Source organism: Schistocerca gregaria, chromosome 2 (assembly GCF_023897955.1).
Source record: "Schistocerca gregaria isolate iqSchGreg1 chromosome 2, iqSchGreg1.2, whole genome shotgun sequence".
Taxonomy (NCBI): domain Eukaryota; kingdom Metazoa; phylum Arthropoda; class Insecta; order Orthoptera; family Acrididae; genus Schistocerca; species Schistocerca gregaria.
Window position 1 is genome coordinate 526880642 of NC_064921.1, and position 16850 is coordinate 526897491.

Sequence of the window (16850 nt, forward strand, 5' to 3'; positions counted from 1 at the left end):
CGAACAGTGTGTTTACAGTGAATAGTGTTGGTCATGTAAAATATCAGTGGAAGTGGTGGGCGAAACTGCAAAGGTTATTACATTTACTTCCCAGTGGCACCGAAATGGCTTTGTCTATTGTTGTTGTGTGTCTGTTATTTGTTAGCTATATTTGAAACACTCTTTATTATTGACCAGTTTCGACCAATATGACTGGGCTTCCTGAGAATAACTACCTGTGTTAAAAACTGGATGACTGATAACGACTGTTCAATTGATTTAGTCATTTCATACCTTGCTAAACAAATATGTTTTTAGGTGCAAAGGTATGGCTGTAGCTCTTTGATGGCATTTTGTGTACGGCCACAGTTCCTCAACCAAACTATGGACCACCTTTCTCCTCAGTCAGCACCTCGCCAGAAAATGGCTCTTAAACTAAAACTTAAGTTCTCCCAAACAGGACATGAAGGCCCAACGGTAACGACCTGCCGCCATGTCATCCTCAGCCCACAGGCGTCACTGGATGCGGGTATGGAGGGGCATGTGGTGAGGACACCGCTCTCCCGGCCGTATGTCAGTTTCCGAGGCTGGAGCTGTTACTTCTCTGTCAAGTAGCTCCTCAGTTTGCCTCACAAGGGCTGAGTGCACCCCACTTGCCAACAGCGCACGGCAGATCGGGTGGTCACCCATCCAAGTGCTAGCCCAGCCCGACAGCGCTTAACTTCGGTGATCTGACGGGAACCGGTGATACCACTGCGGCAAGGCTGTTGGCCAAAATGGCTCTTGGGTATATCAAAAGAGTTGGTCTCGTACCGCAGATTACGTTGGCAAGTCGCATTTCATTGAGCTACTTCGCCCACCTTCGTTGCTTTTGCCTTCCTCTTAACAGTGTCATGCACTCCAAGTCCACTTCTATGTATGCACAGTAACATTTATGAACTCACTTTGCACTTTGGTGTGTCCTGCTGATTCTTCAAAAAAACTGTCACTACATCCAAAATTAAAAATCACAAAGTATTTCAAAAATAACAAATTGTCTCCGCAATCAAAGCACACTGAACCGAACATATGGCCTTACCAACACCTCACCACCTTTCGATGCAGTAGACGAAAAAACAGCAGGCGGAATGATTGGTAACAAGGCTCAGTAGCACACAGAATATCAACTTCGGTTACCGAACCGAAGATGATGTCACTGCTGAGGCTAACCTACAGAACCGAACGGTATGGACGATACAGAATAGGACTACTGGGCTGGTGCTGGGCACGTGGGAGGGCCTTTTGCTGTCTTGCAGGGCATCCCGTTCATTATGTTTCTATTCTTTGCAATGAGGAACCTCTGAGGCCAGTTGCTGCTCTGGACATGGAGTGGGTGACAATAACTTTTCCAGAATATTACAGGTTACGCCATGTCAAGAGGGACAGCGAAACGCATTCCGGCCCTTCACGTCCTGGGAAAAGCAGCAGCCTGGCGCACAACTACCAGTGACAGAAGACGGTCCCTCTACTTGCAGAGGCCCCGTAGAGCGGTTGTACCTCATATTTGAAGAATTCTTAAAGACAGTCATGGGGAAGCCGACAGTCTGGCGCCTTCGCTGACGACTGCCACGTCCTGCCACAGTACCTCTTGTTTTCCAGAAGCGATTTGTCTATTTCGTTTCAAGTTCTCCAAATAAGTGGACCTAGCAACAGACTGGCGCCACACTGGGGATTTTCTAACGGGCTCTCCCTTTGTGCGTCGTAACATCAGATTCGATATTTTCATAATTTTTTTAGGTGGATGCTTCGAAGAGTCAATCTTCTCTCATCTTATTGGGTGGCCACTTGTTACACATCTTAGCTGAAACAAGTTTTAGGTACCTTTTTTTTACTGGGACGCTAAGGAGAGCAAAAAAGTGTAGTTTTTCGACACTCAGGGATCAGACTTCGTTGGGTTACTCAGATTCTGACGGGTGCAGACCTTTTGCCATCGGAGGAGACTCTCTGGCGTCAGAATCTGACGGACGCAGACTCTACTCTCAGACTCTGAAGGTGCAACTAGATTTCGTAACCGCTGCTTCGCTCCGCGGTTGATGCGGATTCGGAAAATAGCAGGGATGTAAAACGAGGATGCGTTATTAACTGTTTAAGGGACTTCTTTCAGACGCGTGATTTATTCAGTGTCGTATTAATAATTTTACTACCTATTTTCTCTGAATCGGGCTGGACGTATCTGAAAATCTTGTCCAAAGATTTTCGAAAGATGCTCACTCAGTTGCGAGCGTATACCGTTAACTCCTTGCATGTTTGGTGTACAACGCCATGTAACACGATTACTGTAATTGTTTCGTGCCATCAGTGGACGTGAAATTGAGCGACATCTTTGGAGATGATGACTTGACTTTTGTTTTCCCAGTTCCCTGTGGCCAACGCACAAGCGCTTAATATGTAATTAAAGTAATTGCATTATAGTTTCTTTTTCATATGTAAATGTCCTTTATGTATTCTTTACTCATCTGCGTGCTCATGAGAATTAGCAAATCAGGCAAACCTAGCCTTGCGTATCTATTACGTAGTTAGACCATCCCAGACCATACCGCCTTACCATTTAATAATTCATGCAACACTAGTACGCATTGTTCATATGCAAGATGCTTTAGGTGTTATCCATTGCGCGAAATTTTTACTTTATGCATCTGAAATCATGGAGAACTTTCTGATTTGAGGAGAGTTCAGCCAGTATCAAGCACCAAACCGATTTGATAAGTCGAAACTCACGTCTGGCCCTCTGGTAACTGAATTTATGAATGACAATGACAGTATGCAAAGGAGACAACCGATAAACCCTCCTCAACAACCTGTATAAATTAGCAATAGGTCAAATGTGGCTATTGTAAAACTCTGACATTAAATGTGGCTAATTAACAAATAATACTATGGACACCTGATATTATTTGGCTCACAAGATCGAAAACGTATATATTGACATCAGTCTCTGACAGTGTTGTATGTCAGTCGTTCTTGAAGTAGTGATGTGTACCTGACTGCTTATTTGATGTGTACACTCTCGTACTCTTGCAGATTACAAATTAGGGCTTCGTTATTTTAAGTGTGATAATTTGTGAACCCCCTCCTCCTGCTATTAAAGACAGGGAGAAATGATGCTAGTTACTTATCTATCTAAATCTCTCCCCCAATGAAACAGGGTAATTAAAAATGTTCAATGAAGTTTATGAACGCTAATTTAAGGCCCATCAGTGGACCAATTGACGAGGCTAATCACACAGTTTCTTTATGCATGCATAAGAATGACTAGCTGTGAAATAAAATTCAAGGTTAGGATAAATACCTGAGTTTATAAGCACAAGATGATTTCGTTAACACATAAAAAAGTAATTTAGTAAATGTTTCTCCAGATCCAACGAGAATAATGACGAACACAAAGGAAGATAAAATTGAAGTGGATTATGGTTGGAAAAGTTCAGGAAGGGAAGCAGGTGATGGTAAATTCAGCTCTCTAACATGTTAAATTTTCACTGACTCACATCTGCGACTCGACAACAGTTATATGCATTCATGCTTGGAATAGAACTAAAGTTATTGTGTAACTGTGCCTGCCCCAGTGGCGAGGTAGAACCTAACTGTCAAATTATTGACGGTTATCAAATTCATCACGATCTGTATCGCCGCTGCTGCCCGTAAATCTCACCATCAGTGGAGTGTGAATGAGCTGGCTCCGGGAGGTGGTGACTGCTCGTTAAGTGCGACTATGTGATCGCTGCAGCATGCTCTGACGACGTCTGGCCCAGGAGTCTGCTGGCGAAGTCTCTGCCTGGAACTTCGTGACCGCAAAGTGTCCCAACTGCATGCGGAACTCAAAATGCTCCTACCGAGAATAAGACTCGCAATCCGAAGCGGAAATGAAACACAGAGAGCGTCAGTTCTCCGGACGTTTCCAGCTTTGCATCAGTTTCCAATCGTAAAAGAAACGTTTATGTTTCACGAATGAAAAAGTAGTAACGTTTTTGTATCACCAATGAAAAAACTAAGCAGATGTCGTTGCACCATAGTGGGAAAAAAGCGGCCCTTACAATCTCGTGAACTGAAACCCTTCTTCCAGAAACTTTTGTCTAAAAATTTTACCTTACGATATTCCAGCCTATCTAGATGTTTTATATTCGGCGCCTTTTGCGCACAGTTTCCTATCTTGGGAATATAACAAGAGATAAGAAAAAGGGAAAAATGTTGGGCTAGGTGGCGGACAGGTGGCCGAAGCGTGTGGTCTAATTTCTAGGGACTACCCGTGTCTTTTAGAAAGCTTTCGAGGCCGGTATCTCCCCTAGAAAGTTTTCTCTTGATAATGGCTCAAAAAAAAAAAAAAAGAACTGGCCATATTATTTACCAAATCCGCTTTCCACTAGGGAAACTTTTCGCAGACGTTCTTAGCAGAAAAAAGTTGCAGAGTGCCCACGGCTGACAAAGTCTCTCCAGGAAGCGACCAGAGCACAATGCACAGCTATTTGCAGCATCCGCCCTGCCCCTCCCTGACTCCGGCATCCGATGCCGACGCAAACAAGTGGGGGTTGGGTCGGTTCTTCTGCTGCTCTGCACTTACTTCTCTGCGGCTGGTACAACATGTAGAAATCGCCTTAGACCATATCTAGTACATGCAGAGGAATACCTACAAATGTCTAGCTAGAAGAAAAGGAAGTAATCACCTACTTAGTCAATGCTATTGTATTTCAATTGAAAATAAACGAGCACTTCCGCATTTTCCCCTATTTAAATTGGATATTTTAATGTGATTGAGCTGGATATCAAACCTAGGCTAATTTGCTTATACAGGGTGTTACAAAAAGGTACGGCCAAATTTTCAGGAAACATTCCTCACACACAAATAAAGAAAAGATGTCCAGAAACGCTTAATTTCCGTGTTAGAGCTCATTTTAGTTTCTTCCACCTACGCTCAATGGAGCACTTTATCATGATTTCATACGGGGTACTCTACCTGTGCTGCTGGAACATGTGCCTTTACAAGTACGACACAACATGTGGTCCATGCACGATGGAGCTCCTGCACATACGAAGTCTTCATACGCTTCTCAACAACAGATTCGGTGACCGATGGATTGGTAGAGGCGGATCAATTCCGTGGCCTCCACGCTCTCCTGACCTCAAACCTCTTGACTTTAATTTATGGGGGCATTTGAATGCTCTTGTCTACACAACCCTGGTACCAAATGTAGAGACTCTTCGTGCTCGTATTGTGGACGGCTGTGATACAATACTCCATTCTCCAGGGCTGCATCAGCACATCAGGGATTCCATGCGACGGAGGGTGGATGCATGTATCCTTGCCAACGGAGGACATTTTGAACATTTCCTGTAACAATGTGTTTGAAGTCACGGTGGTACGTTCTGTTGCTGTGTGTTTCCATTCCATGATTAATGTGATTTGAAGAGAAGTAATAAAATGAGCTCTAAGATGGCAAGTAAGCGTTTCCGGACACATGTCCACAAAACATATTTTCTTTCTTTGTGTGTGAGGATTGTTTCCTGAAAGTTTGGCCGTACATTTTTGTATCACCCTGTATAATGTGGCTAATTTGCCAAGCACCATATCGCCGGAATGAAAAGAGGTGTGGCATTCTGTTTCACCACATTTCAATGTAAACACATTTTCATCATTCTTGGGCAGCTTAACTGAGGGAAGATCATCTTGCAAAATATAGGTAACTGCGTAAGGACAGTTCCAGTAAACTCGCAGAGGTTGTAAATAAAGAAGCAAATTGAATTCGATACACAAAAATACATATTAACATTAGAACATCACAATGAAATCTATTAATCAGTAACTTCACACGAGTTAATTAAATCGAAACCAATTGCTTATTCCTCATCTATAAGTTCATACTGCAAAGGCGATGGCATTTTATGCCATATTTTCAACAATATTTATTGTGAAGAAACCCAACCAATTTATTTCACATGGAGCTACTTCTTATCTTTTGGCTGTCTATGAGACAAGTGCAGTAACACTTTTAAAATTTTATGTAGTTTCTGTATTCCAGCCTAAGTTTAAATGTGTTATACAGTAGTTGGCACTGTCTTTTCTAGTTCTGTGACTAGCATGCAACATAAGTCTTTTGCACTGTTTCAGATCGCCCTCCCCCCTCCCCTGAATTTGTCCTTTTTATCAAAGTATTAGATCTGACAGCAAACATGATTTTCGTGTAAGTGTGTGTGTGTGTGTGTGTGTGTGTGTGTGTGTGTGTGTGTGTGTGCCAGGATATGACAGGAACAGGTGAAGACATCTGCCCTGTCATATTCAAAGCAGCCATCGTGGTATTCTCCTTAATCAGTTTCAGAAAACAACCGAAAACCTCTATTTGGATGGCCGAATGGAATTTGAACACTGAACCTCCCGACTGCTACTTCAGAACGTTAACCACTGTGCCACTTCGCTCAGTTTATATTGGCGAGTGCTACACAGTTTCTCTCACAGCAGTAGCCGCAGACCAGTCCCATCTCGTCAGTAGCCAAAGTGCGACTGTTTCTTGCTGAGGCACACATTCATACCTTTATACTTTCAGTTACTAAGCTGAATCATTACATTACAAAAAAGTGGTCAAATCGTTTTTAAATATTCTTCAGTATCTATCTTTACGTAAATCGAATGCCTGAAGTTATCGTTGAGGCAAGACTTAGATTTATTGGAAATTTTCCTGCAGTTCCAGTATTCGGCCAGTTAAAGAACGGGTCGCTCTGTCTCCCCAAAATCTCTGTCTCAAGAAAGCCTCCGTCTCGAACCCCTTCAAATTTGTATACTACAGTGAATGCTTCGTCACACCGCCGCAGTACTTCATAAATTGTTTCTGTCGAATGATTTTGCTTTAAACAATAAAAGATAAAAATGTTAAAATTTACCTTATACGCTGAAAGCTAACAGAGCAATTAGCTGGGATTCCTACAACTTGTCTCGGCACCCAACATACATTTCCTTAAATTCAATCTGGTGTAGCTACAACTTTTTTATGTCTCAAAATAGCATCAGGTTTGAAAGCAGAATCACAGAATAGGATACGAAATACATTATTACTTTCAGAAAATTTTGTTTTCGAAAAATAAAACATCCCCCACTCTTCTCTTTACTGAAGGCAGATTGAGATACACTGTTTTTCTCCACATTTGTTTTTTTAATTACTTTAATTAAAATTTGTGATAAAGGGGGCAGTACTGGCTTTAATTAAAACGTGTCATTATTTGGGCAGTAATTAATTGCTCGGTAGAGCCGTGATGTAGTCGCTTTCGCCAGGGGCATATTTGTAGCGTCGTCGACCGCTACTGCTTGGAAGGTTTGCTTCTGATCACGTTCGGAAATTGACTCATCGCTGACAATCGTACAACTTAGAAAAACTGATGACATATTAACAGCGAATTTAAGAAAAGTGAAGAAACAAACAGTCTTGATTGCAGGAATATAATTATTTACCTATGACGGATTTCGAGTGATTCAGACATTTTTATATTGTTTAAATATTAGATGGTGTTAGGTACTTGGGATTCCAAGTGTACAGAACGTTCAATATTCGGAAACGTTTCACGACGTCCTTGTTGACGCGTACGTGAATGTAAAACAATAATTCACTGCTTACTAACGCCATATGCTGAGGGTTGCGGACGCACGGCTCAATGTGTTCTTGTGCCCAGTACTGTGTGCATAACTCGGATATGAGCAACTACGTCTCTGACATGTTTGCATTGCCTCAGATCTATGTAAACTTGATCCTGTTTTGGATTCACTGAACTACGACGCATGCCTCAAGCAAGGGCATCGAGCAATGCTTCCAAATATTTGACGAGTACAATTGCTTGCTGAGACGTTCTGTATACTCGGTATCCCACATACGCACTACAGTCTAATAATCAACCTATCTGAAGGCGAAACGCATCACTGTTGAGCAAATAAAATTGCATCCCTACAACCAAAACTATTTGTTTCTTCATCGTATATTACTGATTGCTGTACCATCCCTGCCATGTGCTGGAAAATGTTTTAAGAACAAATGGCGTAACAGGAGAATGTGTCATGAGAAAAACGAGGTGGATAAAGCACTCCCATTTTCATGTAACTTCCTCCGCTCTCACGCAAAACATAATGAGGAACATTAGTATGACCAAATAGCTAAAAAAAAAATCTTCAAAGTAGAATTAAATGAAAGTTCAAAGCACCCCTTCCAAAGAGTGCATTTAAATAACCTACGTTCCGTTAATGGTACAATTTTTTTTTTGGGATAATATGTGTCACTCTCTCTCCCTAAAGGCAGAACGGTCTGTTCGAGTTCTAACTTTTGGGCCTCGTGAGCCAAATATCAAGAGGGGTGGCAGCGGGGTAGTGGAAGTGTTAATTGGAAATTTTCGAAGGGGTCTTTCAGTTCAAGTATTTGCCTGAGAACCAACGCATACCTATCTTAAATTTTGGTTTGGTATCTCTGAACTCAGGCTATTTTTAATTTCATTTCGCGACGATGTGTCCTATTCAAAAACACGAGAGCTTAGTGTATGTGTAGGTGTATCTGTTTAAGTGTGCAACAAAATAAGGTCGGTGAATTACCCGACTTGCTCGACATGTACAATACATGCCATAGCAAAACAACTAGCTGCTAAATTATGACGTAATGAGTAATTTGAGTGAAAGAAAAAGCGAATAATAGTCATACAAGAATTCTCAAACTGTCTTCTAATTTAAAAAAAACTGCAATAGGTGGTCGCACCAATTCCCAGACCGCTATTCTCTTGCCTGTTACGTCCCTCCAGTTTCTTCATTAGTTTGTTTATTCTTGTAGTAGTCAGCGTGTTGATGCCACTTGCACTCTTGATTCCATTTTATTGTCATTTTAAGCCTGCCTTACTTTGTCAAAGGAACTATGGTCTCTACAAACATTATCAACGTCGCTAACTGCTATTGCATTTTATAATGCAGTTCTGAAGTTGTCTTTTACTAATTTAATCGGTTCTTCGTCATATTAAATTCTGCAACAGTGACGATAACTTGCGTTATCGCCTTACATTATTGTTAATAAGAAAATTTATTTCTACATTTTCCCACAGTTAGTGCAATATGACAAATGCTTCTCTGGCATCAGAATATTCTCTAAAGCAAAGCGTATATACATAAGTGCCTCCTCAGTTTTTCTCTGTGTTGTTTTGTACATTAGCCTAGTCATATGTTCATAAGTATGAGATGTTAAAAAGCGTACAGCAGTTGTGTCTTCTGCAGTATGATGATAAATCTTTCCTACCAGTCTAATAGCAACTCCCGTGTTTAAACAGTTTTAGTTTCTGTTGTTTCCAATAGTTTAAGATCATTGAAGGCATTCGATGAAATCACGCTGATATTTTTTAAAGTCAGTACCATTCACTTCCACGACTATCATCAACTATACCGTGACAAGACGCAAACTAATTTAAAGTATATGATTTGTACCACGTATTTGTACTGTAAAGCACTGTGAATGCTTGTATCAGGTCAGATGCCTTGTGACTTTCAGCTGAACGGACATTTCGAATGAACTGCTATCGGTACCACGAATGAATCCAGCAAAGCGCTCTTTCGTTATGTTTGTTAGCCATGTTGCATGAGATTATGACAGTTCGACTTTGCTGCAACTGCATTGGACAAACCATCCCAAACGAATGGTTCAAGCTTACGCACAATGCCATGTTCCTGAGTCTGGATCTCTTTAGGCCATGAATGGCGCTTTTCCGCGAGCACTTATCCAAGGGCTGGAGACACCGAGAGAAATGCATACTTGAACATAAATGCAAATGTTAGCCAAGTGTGCAGGTTGCGGCGTTGTACAGGTTGACACAGAATAACGGGAATGCTCGAAATGAGTTGTGGGAGCCAGGGCAGGTGGCAGCACTGCGGGTTCGTGACAGTTAGCGAGTAAACAGTCCGCCATTTCAGTAATCCAGGATCAGTGAAATGGACAACAGCGTGCGTTAGCCATAAAAATGTTTTATATAAACAATGATAGTTTGGTAGCGGCGCAGAGGGAGTTTCGACATTTTTCTAATTTAGGACGTGATGATGCCGTTCCGTAGAAACATGCTATAAAACGCTGGATTAATAACTTTGAAGAGACAGGATCTACCCTCAAGAAGAAACCAATAGGGCGACCAAGAAGTGTGCATTCTCCAGCGAACATTGATGATGTACGCGAGTCTGTCTCACGGAAACAACGGTTCAATTCATAACCAAGCAGCAGTGGCAGGAATGTCCCAGGAGAGTGTTCGTAGAATTCTTCATCTTGATTTAAAATTTCATCCTTACAAACTACAGATGGTGCAACAGTTGAAGGACAACGATTACCGGTTACGATTAGGATTCTGTCAACAAATGATAACAAAACTAAACAATGACGATGAATTTCTATTCAAGTTGTGGATGACAGATGATGCAGATTTACATCTCACAAGATATGTGAATAAAAAGAACTACCGTTATCGGGCAAACACAAATCCTAATGAGGTACATGAGCGCCTTTACACGCTAGTAAAGTGACAGTATGGTGTGGTGTTTCATCACATGAGACTGTCGAAGCGTATTTTTTCGCAAATGAACTGGGAAACACCGTAACTGTCAATGCCGATAGTTTCGTGGAGATGCTACGAACTTTCGTTACATCTGCATTGAACAACTTTCCAAAGGTTCAAGAACCCTGGTTTCAACAGGACGGAGCGACATCACACACTGCACGGCAATCAATGACATATGTGCGAGATTTGTTTGTCAACCGTGTGATCTCACGATGGGGTAACATTCCCTGGCCTCCTAGATCGTTTGTGACTTTTTCTTGTGGGGATACCACAAGAGCAAAGTCTACACGACTCGGCCAATAACCCTGGATGAGTTAAAATGGGTAATTCCGGATGCAATTCACAGTATCCCAACTGAGATGTTGCAACGGTCAATGAGGAATCTCAACAGTAGATTTCACGAATGTATTCGTGCAGGACGCCATCTAAAGGACGTAATTTTTTAAAAAAAAATGATAAACGCCACCAATGTTTCGATAATGCAAAGTTGTAAGGTTTCAATTACTATGAATACAATTTCTTTCCTTCATCAAATGGTTCAAATACCTCTAAGCACTATCGGACTTAACATCTGAGGTCATCAGTCCCCTAGACTTAGAACTATTTAAACCTGACTAACCTAAGGACATCACACATATCCATGCCCGAGGCAGGATTCGAACCTGGGACCACAGTAGCCGCGTGGTTCCGGACTGAAGCCCCTATAACCGCTCGGCCACCGCGGCCGGCCTTTCCTTCATCACTTCTAGTTTTATTGGATTGTGGAATTTTTCCCGGTTTTCTGTGTCACCCTGTATTTGACCACGAATCGCATCTGTGCGATGTCCTCACCAGGTTGCAAGTGTCAGAAGTAATCAAAATAGTGTTCTGTGTACATGTGAATGCATTACGTAGAAGCTATGTCAAGTCGAACGTGGGCAATCCATTGGGTGCTTCCATAACCAAGGTAGCCGAAGTGTTTGGTATTTCAAGAAGCATCGAATCGAAGCTTTATGCCGCATACAAGGAAAGCGGAAAACCATGTGTGTTGCGAGATTGTGACGGACGGTCGTTGAACAGTGTCGTGACGGCAGGTACAAAAGCCACTAAAGAAGTAAAGTCGCACATGCGAACCCCGTCGGGCCAAAACAACACGGAGCTCCATACACAGGGAAATGTAGGGCGACATGGAATCCAAAAGCCTCAGATCAGTAATGCAAAGGACCGAAACTGGAGAACGTGGTGCCGAAGCCATAAGACTTGGACTATGGAGCAATGGAAGAATGTCATTTGGTCGGGAGAGTCTTGTTTGAGACTGGTTATAGCTTCTGGCCAACTATGCGTCCCAAGAGTAAAATATGGCGGCAGTTTGGTGCTGATTTGGGCAGCCACATCGTGGTACTCCATGGGCCCTCTGGTTGCTCTGCTAGGTCACAGTACTGTCAAGTGACCGTTGTGACTGATCACGACCACCCCGTTGTACTATATTTGTTCCCCAGTGCTGTTGCAGTGTTCCAAGGCAGCAGGGACCTTGTTCACACAGATTGCCTCGTCTACGACTGGTTTTATGAATACGACGATGTATTGCCGCATCTCTTCTGGTCACTACAGTCACGTTCTCAATATTATTGAGCCTTTATGGTCTACTTGGGAGAGAAGAGTGCGTAATCGTTATCCACCTACATCAGCATTATCTGAAATTACCACTTCTTTTGCAGAAAAAAATGGTATAAGAATGCCTTCAAAACCATACAGGGCCTGTATTTATCTCTTCCGAGGTGAGTGTTTGGAATGCCAACGGTTTTCCTGTACTTTATTAAATATGGTAACGTCTGTGCTTTTGGTGTTACAATACCTGTGTCCACTTAGCGTATATCTCTAACTTAAAGTTGACGTGTACATCTTCATCTACGAGCCGGCTGCTGTGCCCGAGCGGCTCTTGGCGTTTCAGTCCGGATCAGTGCTGCTGCTACGGTCTGAGGTTCGAATCCTGCCTCGGGCAAGGATGTGTGTGATGTCCTTATGTTAGTTAGGTTTAAGTAGTTCTAAGTCTACGGGACTGATGATCTCAGATGTTAAGTCCCATAGTGTTTAGAGCCATTTGAGCCATTTTTCATCTACGTACATAGTCCACAAGCCACCGTATGATGCATGGGGAAGGGTATCCTGTACCAGTACTAATCATGACCTTTCTTGTTCCACTCGCAAATGGAGCAAGGGAAAAAACGACTCTTATCTTGGTGGTCCTTACGCGAAATGTACCATTGGCAGCAGTATAATAGTTCTGCAGTTAACGTCAGACTCAGGTTCTCTAAATTTTCTGAGTTGCGTTTTGCGGAATGAACGTCGTGTTCCCTCCAGGAAGTTCCTTCTGAGTTGGCGAAGCACTTTCACAATACTCAGCTGTTGATCGAACAAGTCGGTAACAAATCTAGCAGCCTACCTCTGAATTGCTTTGACGTTCTCCCTTAATCCATCCTGGTGGTGATCGTAAGCACTCGAGCATTACTCAAAAATGTATCGCACTAGTGTCCTATACGTGGCCGCTCTTTAGAGATGAACCACACTTTCATAAAATTCTCTCAATAAACTGGAATCGACCATTCGGCTTCCCTAATATCGTCCTTAGGTGATCGTTCCTATGGCTTTGCAACAACGCCCCTAGATATTTAACTAACGTGACTGTGTCAAGCAGTGCACTACTGACGCAGTAGGCGAACATTAATGGATTGTTTTGTCTGCTCATCTTCATCATCTTATGTTTTTCTACTTCTAGAGCAAGTTGTCATTCATCAAACCAACTAGAAATTTTATCTAAGTTATCTTGTGTCCTACAATCACTCAATGGCGACAGCGTCACCAGCGAACGGCCGCAGAATCATGCTGATCCTGTCCGCCACGTCATTTACGGCTATAGAGAACAAGAGTGGTGCTACCACTTCTCTGGAGCACTCCTGACGATACCCTCGTCTGTGATTAACGCTCGCCGCGCATTACAACATACTGAGTTCTATTACTTAAAAAGTCTTAGAGCCTCTCATAAACCTGGGAATCTATTCCGTTTGCGTGTACCTCCGTTAACAGTTTACAGTGGGGCAAAGTGTCAAACACTTTCCGGGAATCTAGGAATATGGAATCTGCCTGTTGCCCTTCATTAATGGTTCGCAGGATGTCGTGCGAGAAAAGGGCAAGCTGAGTTTCGAACGAGTGGTGGTTTCTAAAACCGTTTTGTTTACGTTTTTTATGCGTAAATTACGCACGAGTGTAGATTTTCGTTTTTGACTAGAGTTATCGCTTCAATGTCAAATTAATTCGTGTCGGTCATACAGAGTTTAGGTAGTTAAAACTTTAGGAAGTACGTTTAAAAGTTTGTTTACATTCGTTTTTGTTTACGGATTAGTAGGCTACAGGTTACGAAACTACTGTGGTCTTGTGCCAACTTATTCTCTGCTTCCGTGTTAAGTTTGTCTATCATCCATGTGTGACAAACGTGGTGGTTGCCGTAGAAATTTGAAATAGGGGGTGTTCTGTAGACCATAAGCTATAGTTTCATTGGGGCGAATGTAGCGGCGACGAATCGAGGGTAGAAAATGAGGCTCTTCCATGGCATCGTAGGGTATGTAGAAAGGGCTGAACAGAAGGCAAAAATTTGTGGCCTTAAGGGTGAATAATAAGCGCGAACTTGGAATTATGCAGGTTAAGGGAGGAAAAGGATATTGTGAACTGAAAAAAGGTAGCAAGCAACGGGAGAAAAAAGGGAAACACTTGAAAAAGCTCCAGAAATTCAATTAGTAAACCAATTTGGCTTGCTATCTGAAGTGGAGGAAGGGCGTCATCCAGATGTAGTTGAAAGTAGGTTGAAGCTTAAAGAAAAAAGACAGGTCGGGATCAAACCAGAATATGAAAAGAAGACTTCTGCTTACACGCAGCAGTCATGGGAGGGGTGTGGGCCAGCAGCTTCAGGAGAAATTAGGTGCAGGGTACCAGGTCACAAGTTTTGTGAAACCAAGTACTAGCCTTAGCCAGGTGACAGAAAACGTATGTCAGATATGCAGGGACTTTGAGAAGGAAGATCACGTAATTATATTTGCGGGATCAGGAAACAGCCTGACTATGAATCCAAGATACACTATTAGGAGTGAACTGGATAAAACAGGAGCAGAAACTGAGCACACAAATGTGGGGTTTGTGGAGCCCTGGTTAAACACTGCTGTAAGGCATGTTAACACTGAGCGGAACAGGATGCTCCAGACACCGGCAAAATCTAACATAAGTGTTGTTCCAGAAAATGCTATTGGTAGTTGGGGATACGCAACACATGGCCTGTACCTGAATAGGACGGGGAAAAATAAGTTAGCTTCTCTATTAGCAGAAACTGTAAGGAGGTCCACAGTAACACAAGGGGTAATCCCTCTGGTTAATCGTCCAGGCAGACAGGTTTCTTAGGTTCAAGTCAATGTAGAGACAGATGATAATAAAGATAAATAGAATATATAAACTTCATGTACAGTAACTAGGGGTAAAGCTAAGGGCAATATTAATTTACTTCATCTAAATATAACTGGAATAAAAAAGAAAGTAGATGAGCTTTTTGTGTGTTTAGATGAACTCAAAAATAAGAATGAGATTGATGTACTCTGTCTGTTTGAACATCATGTAACTTTTGGCATGGATGGTGTCAGTATAAGTGGGTATAATTTAGCTCCTTACACTTGTAGATCTAGGATAAAGGAGTTGCAATTTTGATAAAACAAGGATATAAAGGCAAAACTGTTGAAGTAAGCAAATTTTGTGTTGATCAGCACTTTGAGGTTTGCGCATGTGAACTTCAGCTAGATAATGTAGTATTGATATTAGCAACAGTGTACAGGTCCCCATTAGGAGACTAGGAGCTGTTTGTAAAAAAGTTTGACTCCATATTATGCTGCTTGGCAGACAAAAAGAAGAACTTATTAATCTATGGTGATGTCAGTGCAAACTTTCTAAGTAATTCTGATAGGAAAAGTGAACTAGAAGTGTTATTAATAACATATAACCTACTTTCAGTGATCAAATTCCCTACATGTATAGCTCAAGACAGTAGCACGCTAATAGATAATGAATTTGTACAGAAACAGGATGTAAAACAAACACATGCTTTCCCTGTTATAAATGGATTGTCAGATCATGATGCACAACTGATTAACTTACAAAACCTAGGAGGGTCTACAGTTCGGAAACCATTAAGTGAAAGTGTGAGGTCGCTCAACCCAGTATTATAGAGCACTTCAGAGAAAGCTTAAGAAATGTTATTTGGGGAGATGTATATAATAAGCCAAATGCTAATGATAAATGCAACATATTTCTTGATAAATTTATATCCCTTTTTGAACATTCTTTCACAAAGAAAATTACTAAATGTAACACCACACACTTTTCACAGAAACCTTGGATTACTACACGTCTTCAGAAAGAAAAAAGACTGTGTTAGACAGCAAGAACTAGTAACGATCCCGTAGTTATACACTATAAAAATTATTGTAACATACTGAGAAAAGTTGTAAGGAAATCAAGAAATTTGTATGTTAGAGAAAAAATTACACAACTCCTGCAATAAAACCAGATCAATATTGAATGTTGTTAGAAGGGAGACAGGAAAAGTAACAACTGGGGTAGGAAGTATTACTATTAAAGAGAATGAGACCATACTAACCAACAGTACACAAGTAGCTAATGTATTTAACAACCATTTCTTAAACGTAGGAGAAAAAAATGGGTGAAAACAGTTCAAAAGAAAAAGCTAGGTAGTACATGGAAGAGTCTGTTTTGAAAAAAAAAATAGTCACGCTAAGTTTCACCTAACAAACTCTTGTAAAATAAGTAAAATTATTAAATCTTCGAAAAATAAATGTTCAGTTGGAGTAGATGACATCTCTAATAAGATATTAAAACAATGTGGAACAATTACAGCTGATGTCTGTGTCACATTTGTAATGCATCACTAACTCAAGGTATTTTCCCAGACAGGTTAAAATATGCCATTGTCAGTCTTTTCTGCAAAAAGGGGGACACCACAGATGTCAATAATTATCGGCCAGTATCCTTGCTTACAGCATTTTCAAAAATATTCTAGAAAGTAATGTACTCAAGAGTGATTATCCATCTCAACAGTAATGGGATGCTTAATAAATCACAGTTCGGATTTCAAAAATGCTGTTCCACTGAGACAGCAATATACAATTTCACTGTCCACATAATAGAGTCTTTAAATAAAAAATGTCACCAATAGCAATTTTCTTGTCCAAAGCATTTGATTGTGTGTACGACGACAT

General features: G+C 41.4%; 1 pseudogene; it reads right to left on the reverse strand.

Annotated features, from left to right (window-relative positions):
* Positions 1 to 633: 633 nt before the first annotated feature.
* LOC126337101 (5S ribosomal RNA) lies at positions 634 to 751 on the reverse strand (annotated as a pseudogene).
* Positions 752 to 16850: the final 16099 nt, after the last annotated feature.